The sequence below is a fragment of the Hemiscyllium ocellatum genome, chromosome 18 (genome assembly GCF_020745735.1).
Source record: "Hemiscyllium ocellatum isolate sHemOce1 chromosome 18, sHemOce1.pat.X.cur, whole genome shotgun sequence".
NCBI lineage: Eukaryota > Metazoa > Chordata > Chondrichthyes > Orectolobiformes > Hemiscylliidae > Hemiscyllium > Hemiscyllium ocellatum.
The window spans coordinates 20,562,179-20,579,519 of record NC_083418.1 but is presented as its reverse complement, the minus strand read 5'-3'; the positions used below and the strand labels follow the sequence as shown (position 1 = coordinate 20,579,519).

The 17,341-nt window shown below is 49.2% G+C and overlaps 1 protein-coding gene across 2 annotated transcripts in view; it reads right to left on the bottom strand.

The window, feature by feature from the left end:
- The window catches only part of creb3l1 (cAMP responsive element binding protein 3-like 1), a 234,315-nt gene that overhangs the window by 201,165 nt on the left and 15,809 nt on the right, over positions 1–17,341 (bottom strand). The window lies entirely within an intron of this gene.

Below are 17,341 nucleotides of genomic sequence, written 5' to 3'. Positions count from 1 at the left end.
CCCCCCCCCCCTCTCCCTCCCCCCTCTCCTGTCCCCTGTTGGTATTTGAGAGATTTGGGCCTGATTTACATTTTCCACAAAGACTGCAGCAGCTCGCTGTCGAAGGGGTTGAACATACAACAGCAGCCACCAGCCAGCGCTGAGAAACCAAAATAAGCGCAGCAGGAGGAAACGAAAGAAAAACCTACAAAGGCGAGAGACAGCAGCGAGACTCGCAGGACGTCAGTCACGGGAGTCAGAGGCAGTGGGTGGGTGGGTGGGGGGGGAAGAGTCTCTTTCACAGCTGGGACTAGTGGCCCCAGCAGGTTTGGCTTGTCAAAGGTTTACAGTGCCACATTTAGCCAGCTGCGCGTGATACACCTCCCTCCATCCATCCATCCATCCTCATCGCCAACGTTAGCGAGGCCCAGCGCATCCCGCCAAAACCGCACTGGGCACCGGTAGGTGAAGGGGTCACCACAGTGGGACGTGGGGGGGGGGAGAATCGGAGGGGAGCTGGGGGAGGACAGAGGGATGGCAAGGCAGAAGCTAAAGTGAGAGTACTGGGCAACGGACAGGAGGGAGATGGATGGGACGGGGAGGTGGGGGAAGTGATAAAGGGAGATGGGGATATGATGGAGGGGGTGTGGGGGAGGGACGAAGAGTGAAATCCGCTGACAACACTCCGGACTCTGGGCTCATGGATGACTCCCAACTGCACCAGCACAAAAAAGCACTGAGTCAGCGGGAATCAGAACTCTCAGTGCCCACCACCAGGAGGCACTCTCGGGCAGGTGTGACTTGGAGTCCACTGTCTGTCTGCATGGAGAAGGAACCGCTGGTGGGGTGGGGGGGGGGGGGGGGGGGGGGGGGGGGGAGGACCATAGACAGGGAGAGCCAATAGGCTGTCACAGGGGAGGTGGGAGATGGAGGACAGAGACAAGGGCGGGTGGGTGTAATGGTTGATGATTGGAGGTGTAGAGTAACGGCAATGGTTGGGGCACATGGCACTGGGAGGTGAGGCTGCTCCAGCATTACTCACCGGGCCGTGATCCTGCAGATGGCCAGCTCAAAGTCCTGAGGGAAGAAGATTTAAACGGAGTCCTGCTCTACCATGTCACTGTTTACAGTGTCAGTAGTTCATCAATATTCGAGCATTCACCATGGCGCAGTTTCCAGTCGAAAGCCCCCAGAAGCCGGTTAATGGGTGAGCGGAGTTAATCACGGTGTTACAATCGGGTAGGAGAGGGAGAACTCCACATCGTCACCAGGTGCTGCTGGCAAGGCTGGTGCTAACTCCCCTGATCTGAAAACCAGCGCCCAGAGCCTGGTATCTCCCGGCAGCTCTCCAGCCTGGGGGGAGGGTGCCAGCCGGACATGTTTGACCATTCAGCCCTTCCGAAAGCAACGGGTTTGGGACGATGGCGGGGTTTAACCTCAGGCCTGTCAGGGTGACACCTTACCTCACTCCCTGGGGGATCCTGGTCTGGGGTGCAACGCCCCAGGCCCACCTGAGATGCGGCCTGCATCCTGCTGGCCCGTCATCCCCCTCCCCCACACTGGCATCATGCCATCACCTGCCGGGACTCCACTCCACACTCCCCTGTGCCACTTCCGTGCGTTCACACACCCCTCTCACCGCCCCCCCCCTCCAAAACATGGTGAGTCCACGTTCCCAGCTTGGACCTGGATGTTTGCAGTGTAGAGTTTTCTGAGCAGGTTCCTCTGGCAGGTCTCGGGGGCATCATTACAGAAGCTGATGGAGCGACATTGGCCCGTAGTGCTCAGGGATGGGTGGGTTAACTATGTGGGGTTACCAGGATAGGGCAGGGTCCTCTTTCGGGGGTCAGTGCAAACTCGATGGACCGAAAAGCCTCGTACTGTACTGTCGAGATTCTATGGCATTTGGAGTGGAGAGGGGTGGGCCACCACCTCCGATTCCTTTACATTTTCTGTCGCTTCGATACAGAGTAAGGGTCTCCTGGTTATATATATCCTGCTCCTTCCTGGTTTTATTTTTACCCTTACTTTTCATTTGTCAGTGCCAGTCGTGAGATTGTCAGCTCTTCCAAACATAGTTGGTCAAGCCTTTATCGCCCACGGCTGGGAGGACGAGGGAGGGGCAGAGAGGGGAGTCAGGATGTGCCCCACCCCCCCCCTCCTCCACTCACCTACTCGCCCCAGCAACCATTCAGCTCAGCCAGTGTTACTCTGGAACACTGGCAGCAGGTTACTGGGGAGGGGTGGGGGGGTGCGGACAGAGGGGGGGAGCTGGTTATGTAACCAACAGCAGCAGAGTGGTCAGTCACTCCCTCTCGCTGTCTCTGATGGCGGCAGTGGGGACCACAGCTAGGCTTCCTGAAGGCGAAGCAGTGACCAAGAGCCCACGCCAAGCGACCTGCTTCCCCTCCTCAAACGGGCATCTTTTGACGGCTCAGTGGAATATTTCAAAAGCCTGTCAGAGTGCACGGTTTAGCACAGACCCGGGCGCAAATGACTCCCCTGAGTCTGCCCACGGCCCCGTCGCTCCCCAACCCCTAATGAGCTGCGGGTGACTGGGCCCCTCTGTTCGGGCAGGTCAGCTGCCCACTTGCCTTTTAAGCGTAGATTTCCTACTGTGTGGAAACAGGCCATTTCACCCAACAAGGTGCTCCAGGGATCAGGGATGGTTCGTTAGATGGGAGGATAGCAAATACAACTCCTTTGGGCTGAACAGGCTGGGGCTGTTTTCCCTGGAGTGTCGGAGGCTGAGGGGTGACCTAATAGAGGTTTACAAAATTATGAGGGGCATGGATAGGATAAATAGGCAAAGTCTTTCCCCTATGGTGGGGGGAGACCAGAACTAGAGGGCATAGGTTTAGGGTGAGAGGGGAAAGATATAAAAGAGACCTAAGGGGCAATGTTTTCACCCAGAGGGTGGTACGTGTATGGAATGAGCTGCCAGAGGATGTGGTGGAGGCTGGTACAACTACAACATTTAAGAGGCATTCGGATGGGTATATGAATAGGAAGGGTTTGGAGGGATATGGGTCGGGTGCTGGCAGGTGGGACTAGATTGGGTTGGGATATCTGGTCGGCATGGACGGGTTGGACCGAAGGGTCTGTTTCCATGCTGTCCATCTCTATGACTCTTTGTTGGACGGTGGTTTTTACCCCCTCATTTCAGGGGTATCAGCATCACCCAGCTATCATGCACTCACCTGGGAATATCCAGGCTCAAACCCCCAGGATTTGAACAAAACGCATGCTCCGGCTGCAGTACCCGAGAGTGCTGCACCGTTGGAGGCACTGTCTCCTGGACAATGGGTCCAATTACACATTCCCTTGAGGCTGTGTACAAACGGGCTACAGTGTTTAAAACAAAACACAACTCTTGAGTAGGTTGAAAGCGCTTTGAAAGTTGGGGCAAAAAAAAATCACATGTTTCTTCTGCAGTCAGACCACGTGATGGCGTGTGGCGTGTGCACATCTGGTGTCGGTGTGGTTTTGAATACCCAGCCGAGAGTTAAAACCGGCATGGGACAGCTGGACTTGCTAAACAAACTGGTTCCAGGAACCAAGCGTCTCTCCCGTTGAAACAACAACGTGTTTTTAAACAGGGACTGGGAACTGTCTTTTCATTTGTACATACAATGCAAGGTTCAGGGTAAGCCACTCCACCCACCACCAGATGACCTCTCCTATCCCCGATGACATGACGATACTCAATTCCACCTCTCCAACAGGAAACTAGTCAGATAGATTACTTGCCCATTTTATACTGTTATCTCAGATTACAACAGGATCTTGACCAGATGGGCCAATGGGCTGAGAAGTGGCAGATGGAGTTTAATTCAGATAAATGCGAGGTGCTGCATTTTGGGAAAGCAAATCTTAGCAGGACTTATACACTTAATGGTAAGGTCCTAGGGAGTGTTGCTGAACAAAGAGAGCTTGGAGTGCAGGTTCATAGCTCCTTGAAAGTGGAGTCACAGATAGATAGCATAGTGAAGATGGCGTTTGGTATGCTTTCCTTTATTGGTCAGAGTATTGAGTACAGGAGTTGGGAGGTCATGTTGCGGCTGTACAGGACATTGGTTAGGCCACTGTTGGAATATTGCGTGCAATTCTGGTCTCCTTCCTATCGGAAAGATGTTGTGAAACTTGAAAGGGTTCAGAAAAGATTTACAAGGATATTGCCAGGGTTGGAGGATTTGAGCTACAGGGAGAGGCTGAACAGGCTGGGGCTGTTTTCCCTGGAGCGTCGGAGGCTGAGGGGGGACTTTATAGAGGTTTACAATATTATGAGGGGCATGGATAGGGTAAATAGGCAAAGTCTTTTCCCTGGGGTTGGGGAATCCAGAACTAGAGGGGCATAGGTTTAGGGTGAGAGGGGAAAGATATAAAAGAGACCTAAGGGGCAACTTTTTCACACAGAGGGTGGTACGTGTATGGAACGAGCTGCCAGAGGATGTGGTGGAGGATGTGGTGGAGGCTGGTACAATTGCAACATTTAAGAGGCATTTGGATGGGTATATGAATAGGAAGGGTTTGGAGGGATATGGGCCAGATGCGAATGAGACTAGATTGAATTGAATTGAATTTATTTATTGTCACATGTACCGAGGCACAGTGAAAAGCTTTGTCTTGTGAGCAATACAGGCAGATCACAGAGTTCAATAACATACATAAGTAAATAATAGCCAACAGCAGCAAATGGATGAGTTGGACCGAAGGGTCTGTTTCTGTGCTGTACAACCTAATAACTCTAAATCCTATCGACTATTGCAATCTATTAATTAAAATGGGAGTGAAATAGGTCGGTTAGTCGGATGGGGATTGAATAGTTTGGTTAAAGTGATGGAGTTTGAATGAGTTCCGTTAATTAAATGCAGATGGAATACATTAGGTTGAAATTACCCTCATCGACTGAAGGAAGGCTAAGTTCAAGTCTCCATTCCCTAACAGTCGAAAGATTTGTGACCTGTGAAATGACACCAGATTGTCTCAATCAGGATCCTGCCGAATGCAAACAAGTCCCTGGAGCTCGGCAAGATATTGACTGAAAGAAGTACAAAGATTGGTGGTGGGGGGACAACTGTTCAAACAGAGCCCTGGACTCTAAACTGGAGACTTCTAAATCTCCGCAACAATTTGGATAAAATCACGAGACCATCCACAACAACTCTCAGACACGATCAGGAACTAGACAGAATGACAGAGACCAGCCTCCCTCAGATGAGAGACAGACCAGAAAGTCTGGCATCTTAAAAATAACTCAGATAAGTGAGAAAGATCATGAGGGCAAGTTCAAACAGATCTGCTCTGTACTGAAGCCTCTTAATGCCCAAGTAGAGATGGAGTTAGATTTTTCATTAACAGTGGTGTATTTAGTTAGGGGGAACGAGGAGGGTAGAGTCATAGAAATGTACAGCACGGAAACAGACCCTTCGGTCCAACCCGTCCATGCCGACCAGCTATCCCAACCCAATCTAGTCCCACCTGCCAGCACCTGGTCCATATCCCTCCAAACCCTTCCTATTCATATACCCATCCAAATGCCTTTTAAATGTTGTAATTGTACCAGCCTCCACCACATCCTCTGGCAGCTCATTCCATACACGTACCACCCTCTGTGTGAAAAAGTTGCCCCTTAGGTCTCTTTTGAGTTGTTCCCCTCTCACCCTAAACCTATGCCCCTCTGGTTAAAAGGCAGGTGAGTGGCCAATCAGGCATGATCGCAATCAACGCACTACTCCTGTTCCTACAATTCCTAGCTCAGAGATCCAACCTGAAACGGTGTGGTCAAGCCTGGCTGACATAAAGGTCTTCTTGGAATAAGCCTCATTGCCAAGAGGGGGCCGATCGAGGGGATGTCCAGTTACCCTCAACGGTCAGGCCAATTCTGCTCCAAGACGGAGAGGGGGCTCTGCTCATTGACGGCCTGAGCACGGTCATCCCTTAACGCTATCGAGCTAATGAACATTGTAGTCGGCTCTCCAACCCCTTCCTATCTGCACCGTTGGTGATCGACAGCAACACAAGCTGGTGTGAGGAGACCCTTGGGGTCTGCAGCAAACAGAGTCAATCTTATATCATCACACGGCTTCAGCACTCAATATGGGGCACGTCGTCATGTGAAACACGATTACTGAGAGTCCAAATTGTATCGAAAATGGAAAAAAAGCAAAAATGGATGAATAGTTTAAAAATGAGAAAGCCAATTACAGCCCAGTAGTTCTGCTACAATGCACATTGTATGAATTTGGCTGGAACACAATTGACAAAGTGTGGATATTGTTTGGATAATGTGAACTTTCTACTGAACGGTACAAACTAGCGATTTTCTATTAGCGATCTGCTACAGCGCGGTTTTCCACAACGTGATTTTCTACAGTGTAAGGTTGCACAAGGAACATGGCAGTCTAACCATGCGCAGGTTCGGGTGAATTGGCCATGCGAAATTTCCCAGAGTGTCCACAGGGATGTGTCAGGTAGGTGGATCAGTCAGGGGTAAATGTAAAATAATAGGATAGGGGAATGGGTCTGGGTGGGATGCTCATCGGAGGGTCAGTATGGGCCAAATGGCCTGTTTCCACACTATAGGGATTCTATGGTGACTCTGTACCAGAGAAAGCTAGCTAGAAGTACTAAAACAAGACAGTAAGATATTATATAAAAAATTGACAAGAGGAGCTCATAAAACAATGATGTTCCTATTGAAAATGAGCCCAGGGCCAGGGAATTGGCAACGGAAAATAAGAAGATACTTTGCAAGGGTCTGCACTGTTGAGGATATAAGCTTCATCCAAGAACAAGAGTTTAATTCAGATAAATGTGAGGTGCTGCACTTTGGGAAAGCAAATCTTAGCAGGACTTATACACTTAATGGTAAGGTCCTGGGAGTGTTGCTGAACAAAGAGACCTTGGAGTGCAGGTTCATAGCTCCTTGAAAGTGGAGTCACAGGTAGATAGGATAGTGAAGGAGGCATTTGGTATGCTTTCCTTTATTGGTCAGAGTATTGAGTACAGGAGTCGGGAGGTCATGTTGGGCTGTACAGGACATTGTTGGAATATTGTGTGCAATTCTGGTCTCCTTCCTATTGGAAAGATGTTGGGAAACTTGAAAGGGTTCAGAAAAGATTTACAAGGATGTTGCCAGGGTTGGAGGATCTGAGCTACAGGGAGAGGCTGAACAGGCTGGGGCTGTTTTCCCTGGAGCGTCGGAGGCTGAGGGGTGACCTTATAGAGGTTTACAAAATCATGAGGGGCATGGATAGGGTAAATAGACAAAGTCTTTTCCCTGGGGTCGGGGAGTCCTGAACTAGAGGGCATAGGTTAGGGTGAGAGGGGAACGATATAAAAGAGACCTAAGGGGCAACTTTTTCATGCAGAGGGTGGTACGTGTATGGAATGAGCTGCCCGAGGAAGTGGTGGAGGCTGGTACAATTGCAACATTTAAGAGGCATTTGGATGGGTATATGAATAGGAAGGGTTTGGAGGGATATGGGCCGGGTACTGGCAGGTGGGACTAGATTGGGTTGGGATATCTGGGACAGCATGGACGGGTTGGCCCGAAGGGTCTGCTTCCGTGACTCTATCACTGTAACTCAGGAAATGGAAGACAGCAACGAACTCGAGAAAAATTACTGTCATCAGGCAATGGCTCTGAGCAAACTGTTGCCAGGCAGGTTAACCAGTCCCCGAGATGGCCTTCATCCTTGGGGGGTTCTTACAATAATCAACTAATTGCAATAGTTGATGCGTTGGTTTTAATCATAGAATCCATACAGTGGGGAAACAGGCCATTTGGCCCAACGAAGTATTCCAAGATGTAGGGATGGTCCCATTAGATTGGAGACCAGAGAATTGGCAATGGAAAATAACAGGGTAAAAAATGAGGTCTGCAGATGCTGGAGATGCCCTTCCTGATGAAGGGCTTATGCCCGAAACGTCGAATTTCCTGTTCCTTGGATGCTGCCTGACCTGCTGTGCTTTAACCAGCAACACATTTTCAGAATGGAAAATAACAAGACAACAAGGGAATGATAACGATGCAACTCCTTCGTTCAAAAATAAAGGGCAGAGGAGAGAAAGCAGGAAACTACAGGCCAATTAATTTAACATCTCTCAGAGGGGAGACATGAGGGATTATTATTAAAGCAGGGTGTGAACAAAAGTTTAAAGTCATCAGGCAAAGACAAAATGGATTTGTGAAGGAAAATTATGGTGAATCGGTTTACTGGAGTCCTTTGAGAAAGTAATGTGCTGTAGATGAAGGGCACCCATTAGATGTACTGCACTTGGGTTCACAGAGATCAATTGATAAGGTGCCACTCATTAGTACACATAGAAGATTCCCCAGTTAATAGGAACTAGCAGATCAGTATAAATAGGTTGTAAATATAACGAGTCATGCACCAGAGATCAATGCTGGCTCCTCAACCTTTTACGATTTATATAAATGAAAGGTTCAAAGGTGGTAATGTTAACTTTGTCGATGGCATAAAACAGGCCATTTCTGAAAAGAGTCTCATCAGGACCATTTACAAGAACACCAAGTTTCCTCGTGAATGGTATTCTTGTGAATTGTCCACATGGATGCGCCGTTGCCGTCAGTGTTCTGAAGAAAGGGTGGCTGGACCTGAACCGTTAACTCGGATTTCTGCGGGGGGAGTTTCACTAGCAATTTGTGTGTGGACACATTCCTGGGAGTTTCAGCACATGACCGTCTGCCTCTAACCGCCCCATCCTGCTAAACAGTTGCCCAACAAAGACCACAAACTTGGACCACAAAGACCGGTGCATTGCCTGTCCACGGTCACTTGGAAAGCAAGCCCCCACTTTGCCGGCTGAGTGAGCGTCCTTAGGATCTCGATTAGACAGCCACATCTGGCCTAGATTTACAAATAACGTGCGAAAGTGCTCAAAGAAAATTAAAATGGAAATGCGTTAGTGTTTAATGGCTGATGGTTTTTCTCCCGGGCTGCACAGTGTCCTGGAGATTAATCTCCAATTCCGGAATATTCCAGCTTCATCCCAGAATGTTTGCTGAGCAACATTGTCAAACGCAACATTCCAGGAAGTGGAGTCACAGAATAAGTGGATCGCTGTGAAATAAGGAACTCCCAGCAGAAAGGTGAAACATTCGGAATAAGTCAGCCGCAGAATCGATGTGAAATGCTGAAGCGTCAAGTGTAGTACCACGAAAATCTCAAATTAACAGCCTTTTTCTCCCTCCACCCCCTGGACTCTGGAGCTCCCTGAAGTGTAACAAATGAAATAGATGCTCCTTGTTCTATCTCACCAATCACTTCCAGGTAATCTCACACATACACACACACGCGGACACGGACACGGACATGCACACACACACACGCATCGACACACAGACAGACACACGCACACACATCGACATACAGACTTACACACACACACACTCGGACACAGACACACACACACACACACACACGGACACACACACGCGCGCGGACACGGACACACACACACGCGCGGATACGGACACACACACACGCGGACACGGACACACACACGTGCGCGGACACGGACACACACACGTGCGCGGACACACACACACGCGGACACGGACACACACACACCCACACGCGGACACGGACACACACGCCCACACATGGACACGGACACACACACGCGCGGACACGGGGACACGCGCGGACACGGACACACACGCGCGGACACGGACACACACACACGCGCGGACGCGGGGACACACGCGCGCAGACACGGGGACACGCGCGCGCAGACACGGGGACACACACACACGCACGGACACACACACACACACACGTGGACATGGACACACACACACACGCGGACACGGACACACACACACAGACACACACACGTGGACACGACACACACACACAGACACACACACACAGACACACACACAATCATCGACACACACATGGACATGGACACGGATACACACGGACACACACTCGCATACACAGATAGACAGACACACAGAGACATAGACTCACACGCAGATACAGACACACACAGACACAGCTTTCTCTCTCTTCGGTGTACCTCTTCCCCAGTCTACCAATGGAGGCCAATGCTGTGACCGATCTGTTTGCCAGATGCCACCTGCCTGTGTTCCTCTCTGCCGGAGGCTGCCAATGAAGTGAGAAACTGGTGGATCCAACCAGTGTCAATGTGGGGCAGTCTTAGTCCCAATAGAATGGCTTCAAATCAACGTTCCGGAAGTCAGGGAGGGCAGGGTCAAATAAGAGGCTGTGGGACAGTCCCCTGAAATGGTTGACTCGTCTGAACATTAATTATACTGTTCCTGTCGCGGAGATCATAGGAACACGCCAACCAGCCTTCCATACACTGGAAATGTGTTGCTGGAAAAGCGCAGCAGGTCAGGCAGCATCCAAGGAGCAGGAGAATCGACGTTTCGGGCATAAGCCCTTCATCAGGAATGAGGAGAGGGTGCCAGGCAGGCTAAGATAAAAGGTAGGGAGGAGGGACTTGGGGGATGGGCGATGGAGATGTGATAGGTGGAAGGAGGTCAAGGTGAGGGTGATAGGCCGGAGTGGGTGTGGGGGTGGAGAGGTCAGGAAGAAGATTGCAGGTTAGGAGGGCGGTGCTGAGTTTGAGGGATTTGACTGAGACAAGGTGGGGGGAGGGGAAATGAGGAAACTGGAGAAATCTGAGTTCATCCCTTGTGGTTGGAGGGTTCCCAGGCAGAAGATGAGGCGCTCCTCCTCCAACTGTCGTGTTGTTATGGTCTGGCGATGGAGGAGTCCAAGGACCTGCATGTCCTCGGTGGAGTGGGAGGGGGAGTTAAAGCGTTGAGCCACGGGGCGGTTGGGTTGGTTGGTCCGGGCATCCCAGAGGTGTTCTCTGAAACGTTTTCAGAGGTGAGCAGGCCTGCATTCATTACCCAGAGGCCATTGAATGGTCGACCACATTGGCACGGCCCTGGGGTCACATGCAAGTCCGGCCTACAGTTTCTTTCCCTAAAGGCCATTAGTGAGCCTGATGGGTTTTCCCAACAGGTTTTAGATCAGAGCGGCGCTGGAAAAGCACAGCAGGTCAGGCAGCATCCGAGGAGCAGGAGGATCAACGTTTCGGGCATAAGCCCTTCGTTAGGTTTTCCCAACAATCAACATGGGGTCTCACCACTGTTTCTATGGCCCTTCAGAGTTTTTAGGTTAGATCCCCTACAGTGTGGAAACAGGCCCTTCGGCCCAACCAGTCCACACCGACCCTCCAAAGAGTAACCCACCCAGACCCATTCCCCTCTGACTAATGTAACTTTCTTGAATCCAAATGCCACCATTTACCAGGACAGGGTTGGGGCCCAGGTCCCAGGACATCACGAGTGTCTCTAGATTACTAGTCTAGTGATCATACCACTCGGCTATCACCTTCCACACACACAGCCACACCGGGTGGTAACGGTTGGAAAGAGATGGCAGTGGGCGCCTGGGTGAGTTGTTAATTTTAAATCAGAGATTAAGCATGGGGATATAGGCCAAAGGCAGTTAGGTAACAGATCAGACATGAACACAGTGAAGGGTAGAACAGGCTGGAGGGGCTGATTGGCCTACTGCTCCGATTGAAGAAGCATTTGAGATCTTCACAAATAGGGGCCCAGGAAGGAGGGCGAGATAAACCACTGATTCAGCCTCGATGGCAATACGAGGTCCGAGTGCCCCACATACAGAAGGACGTAAAGGCACAGGAAAGATCCGAGGAAGAGACATATCAAACTTGAGACGCCACCTCTCCACCTGCAGAGGCTGCCAGACCTGCTGAGTTACTCCAGCACTCTGTGCAAGTCTCTGAGGAGGACTTGCTAGACATGAGCAACTTTGATTACGTGGAGACGCTGGAACTATTTTCTCTGGGGTGCAAAAGGCTGTGAGGAGATTCGTTTAACAATAACGGGGAGGGGGGGCGGGAAGAGCCTGGACAAGAGGATGGAGAGAAAGGTCCCCATTGGTAGAACGATTGAGGTTGCTAAGCGAAGCAGTGTTCGGAGTCACCGCCTTCGTCAGTCATGACAGATTGTACGGAGTACAAAAGGGCACCTTTCACAGTGCTCATATCTAATTTGTTTTCCCTCACTGTCCAACGTCACAGGCTGTTAGAGGCTCCAGCAGGTGTGTTCCTTCAAAGTTCCACGTCATGAGAAAAATGAGTCATTGTTGTATTTATCAGAGCATCACACACATGAAAGCAAAGGCAGAGACAAATTCACGAAGCACCCTCTTGAATGTTCATTCCTTTCTTACACAGCCCTGATCCCAAGCCCTACCTTCCCCCCAGCAGCCCTCTCTCCACCTCAAACCGTCTTCCCCCTCCTTCAAGACCCTCCTCAAAATGCACCATTTAACCAAAGCTCTGATCACTCCTTCGGTGCACTCGGATCGACATTATACTGCGTCCCTCTGTGATACTCCTTAAGGTGCTACTTATGTTAAAGAAACTATATAAATGCACAGTGTTACAGAGTCACAGAGTCATACCCTCGGTCTAACCAGTCCATGCTGAACATAATCCCAAACTATACTAGTCCCACCTGCCTGCTCCTGGCCCATCTCCCTCCAGACCTCTCCTATTCATGTCTTTTAAATATTGTAACTATGCCCACATCCATCACTTCCCCAGGAAGTTTATCCCACATACGAACCATCCTCTTGAGCAAAAACATTTGCCTCTCCTGTCTTTTTAAAACCTCTCTCCTCATCTTAACAACGATAGTCATCTAGTCTTGAAATCCCACCATCCTGGGGAAAAGATGCCAACCATTAAACCTACCTGTGCCCCTCATGGTTTTATAAACTTCGGTAAGATTACTTACAGTGTGGAAACAGGCCCTTCGGCCCAACAAGTCCACACCGATCCGCCGAAGCGCAACCCACCTCTACACTTATCCCTTCACCTAACACTACGGGCAATTTATCCTGGCCAATTCACCTGACCCGCACATCTTTGTGACTGTGGGAGGAAACCGGAGCACCCGGAGGAAACCCACGCAGACACGGGGAGAATGTGCAAACTCCACACAGTCAGTCACCTGAGTCGGGAATTGAACCCGGGTCTCTGGCGCTGTGAGGCAGCAGTGCTAACCACTGTGCCACCCACAAAGGTCATCTCTCAACCCCCAATGTGCCAGTGACAGAATCCCAGCCTAGCTAGCCTTTTATTTTTATATAACTTAAAACCTCCATACCTGGAAACGTCCGAGTGTATTTATTCTCTCCAGCTTAATCATACCCGTGTTGTTGATCAAGAGAGAAGGTATACATGCTAACAACACGTACTGAACATACATACAGTACAGTGTGATGAGTCCACTTTCACCACACAGCTGCCAACACCCAGAGACTGAACACAGGGAGACTGGCAACCTTACACCGTTAGTCAACAGTAAGTCTACACACGGAGTAACACGCAAAAGTGCAGATGAAAGAGCGCGGAGACGTGATTGTGCTAAGATTTTGCGGGAGTTGGTCAGACCCGAATCTGTGACGGATTTCAGTTCGAACATTTGGCCGTGGTCAAACCGAAACGCAGGGAAACACCTGGAGTACACTCCAGGACTCCACACGAGAACGATCAACAAGAACGCCGCCAAACAGGCACAGGAACAAAGCAGGAATCGCTGGAGAAACTCAGCAGGTCTGGCAGCAGGTGTGGAGAAAAAGTAGAGTTAACGTTTCGAGGCCAGTGACCCCTCCGCCTTTAGCATCTGCAGTTCTGTCGTTTACTCAAGGCAGGGTGTACACCAACAACACAGAGAAGGAACACAATCCCAGGAATTCATATCAGGAACACACATCAGGACACCATAACGCATGATCGGATATGCAGCGAGGACATGTAAGGAGCACACTAACAAAGACGGAATACTGTACATAACAAGAAACCAGGAGATACTGCAACTACTTATGAATAAATTGGGGAACAAGGTGGGTACATGATATAAACAGATTGGGTCCTACAGCAATGGGCCATAAACAGAGAGGAATTCCAAACAACTTTATAGCTATCTCACAATGCTGCACAGCGAGTGGTTCGCTGCAACACCAGGAAATACGGTAACTTTGTACAAAGTCAAATCCTGTAAACACCGAGACACAGGAGCAGTCTATCTGAAGGAGGCTCACTGCACTTGGAAGTCTTGACTGCCTTCTCCGCACAGATGCTGCTGGACCTGCTGAGCTTTTCCAGCAATTTCTGTTTTTGCTTCTGATTTCAGAACCCACAGTTATAGAGTCATAGAGATGTACAGCACGGAAACAGGCCCTTCGGTCCAACCCGTCCATGCTGTCCCAGATATCCCAATCCAATCTAGTCCCACCTGCCAGCACCCGGCCCATATCCCTCCAAACCCTTCCTATTCATATCCCCATCTCTTTCAGTGTTTATCCGGCAGTGCTGATATGGGGACAGTTATTGACCCAGGCACAGGAGGAGGTTTTCTGCTGGTTGTGAACAATTCCATCGGATCATTGACATCCCCCTTGAAAGGACTGACAGCTCTTGGTTTAACATTTCCTCCTAAAGACAGCGTCTCTGACTGTGCAGCCTGTGCTGACTAATCCACCGAAGTGAGAGGCCAGATAAGAATCTCATGTCTCTAACCCGGGACCTGTAATCTCAGTCTTCCCAGTTGGGAGAGGCAGTTGGAACAGCCTGGATCTGAAACAGACTCCGAATGCGAACGTTAAGCACCCAAAATAAACCAGGAAGGAAACCAGAAAACAGTCGGGGAGAACGAATCTCGGGCGAGAAAAGAATTGGCAGTTTCCTGAGGGGGAATTAAATAGGAAAATGAAACAGGCCAAACACAGAGCCGGGCAGAGCGGGTGAATGTTCAGATGAAGCAACGATATAAATCCAGGGTTCGAGTCCCACCGACTCCAGGCGGATGAGAGGACACACCTCGAGGAAGATGGACTTGGAAATTCCTACAAATTCAGGAGTTAACAAACCAGTAGCTGGCAGGAGCAGACTAAGGACAGGCTAAATCTCACTGTGAGGGTTGTACTGGTTGGAGGAGAGAAGTGAGAATGTGGGGCTTTAGAACTGAATAACCACAAACACAGCACATGCTCCACCTTACCCAGTGCCTGTGTGGAATCTATAGGTTATTAAAGAGTATAGACAAGGCTCCGTTACATCATACCAACCACACAGCAATAGGTGCATCTATCTAATAACCGTCAAGATGTATTTCAACATTAAACCTGTTAGCCATATCGTGGAAGATAGTGAATTCCTGATGAAAGGCATTTGCCCGAAACGTCGATTCTCCTGCTCCTCGGATGCTGCCTGACCTGCTGCGCTTTTCCAGCACCACACTAACCTAGATTCTGGTTTCCAGCACCAGCAGTCCTCACTTTTGCCTATATATTGGAAAATAGCCAACTATGGATATTCATTAATCTAGAGCGAGTATCGAATCTATGTACTTTTTCTTTCAAATGTCTCACTTTTGATATACTGTATTCCAACACAGTTAGTAAAGTATGCTATATAGAATGGTATAGATGATACTGTATAGTATCATACTTGCATGAGTTCTATATAATGCAACCGACCACGAGCTGTTCCCCAGATGAAATCAGAGCGCATTAACTGTCCCCCGTGAGTTTAATGCCTGTCCCACACTCACTCTAATCACACTCGCCTGTGCTGACACATTCTAACAGGTCTGTACACTCTCATTCTAATGGAACTGAATTGTCCCCCTTTTATTCCACTGATGGCCAGGCTGACCATCACTAGCTTGTTCATGCAAACTGTTTTCCTTAGGTAAATATCCCTTGAATTGGGAAAGAAAAGATTTCTCCAATACATTTCCAATGCGCTTGCTCAGTGCTAACATTCACAATGCACTGGTCTCAGTTACAAACTGCTTTATCTCAAGAGAATTTCAGCTCCACGATTATTAGACTAATTTGCCAGTAAATGAGCCCTGTTTTTGGAGCTGTATTCCACATGAAACACAAGCAGAGAACTCCAGCTGAGAGGAATACCCCGCAGTAGGATGTGCACAGCTGGTTTCCCTTCAAGGCAAACTTACAAAGCCAACCCACAATGGGGTGAGTCAGCTCAGACGCTGATTACAGCTGAAGGTTGTTTCAGTACTATCAACAGACAGTTGACATTTTACTTAGTTGGGGTATGGTTTAACTGAGAGCCATGGAGAAGGAAACTATGCGTGTTGGAGGGGGAATCTGGGGGGAGCACGTTCGTGTGAGTCAGTGTTTTCATGTTACATGACTTAGTGCGAGACTGACTCCCAGTGAGTTTGTGTCTGTGAGGATGCCTGTATCAGAGTGTACCTGTCTGTGTATCAACATATTGGTGTATGTTCTGTCTGTTGGTGTGTGGGTGCTGATGTGGTTCTGGTCTCCTTCCTCACGTGTATCTGTGTGTTTATGTGTATCATTATGTGTATGCCTTTATCTTTGTGCCTGTATATATTTGCGTATTGTTCATATGAATGTTTCCTTGTGCCTGGGTCTCTGTGTGCATTGTGTGTTTCTGTGTTTGTATATTTCTGTGTGCATGTCTGTGTTTCTGTGTTTGTATATTTCTGTGTGCACGTCTGTGTTTCTGTGTTTGTATATTTCAGTGTGCATGTCTGTGTGTATCAGTGTTTGTATATTTCAGTGTGCATGTCTGTATATTGCTGGAGGTTTCCGTGTGTGCAGTGTGTGTCTGTGCAGTGTGTTGTATTTCAGTGTGTGTCTGTGCAGTGCGTGTCTGTGCAGTGTGTTGTATTTCAGTGTGTGTCTGTGCAGTGTGTTGTATTTCAGTGTGTTGTATTTCAGTGTGTGTGTGCAGTGTGTTTCTGTGCAGTGTGTGTCTGTGCAGTGTGTTGTATTTCAGTGTGTGTGTGTGCAGTGTGTGTCTGTGCAGTGTGTTGTATTTCAGTGTGTTTCTGTGCAGTGTGTGTGTGTGTGCAGTGTGTTGTATTTCAGTGTGTGTGTGTGCAGTGTGTGTCTGTGCAGTGTGTTGTATTTCAGTGTGTTTCTGTGCAGTGTGTGTCTGTGCAGTGTGTTGTATTTCAGTGTGTGTGTGTGCAGTGTGTGTCTGTGCAGTGTGTTGTATTTCAGTGTGTTTCTGTGCAGTGTGTTGTATTTCAGTGTGTGTCTGTGCAGTGTGTGTCTGTGCAGTGTGTTGTATTTCAGTGTGTGTCTGTGCAGTGTGTGTCTGTGCAGTGTGTTGTATTTCAGTGTGTTTCTGTGCAGTGTGTGTGTGTGTGCAGTGTGTTGTATTTCAGTGTGTGTGTGTGCAGTGTGTGTCTGTGCAGTGTGTTGTATTTCAGTGTGTGTCTGTGCAGTGTGTGTCTGTGCAGTGTGTTGTA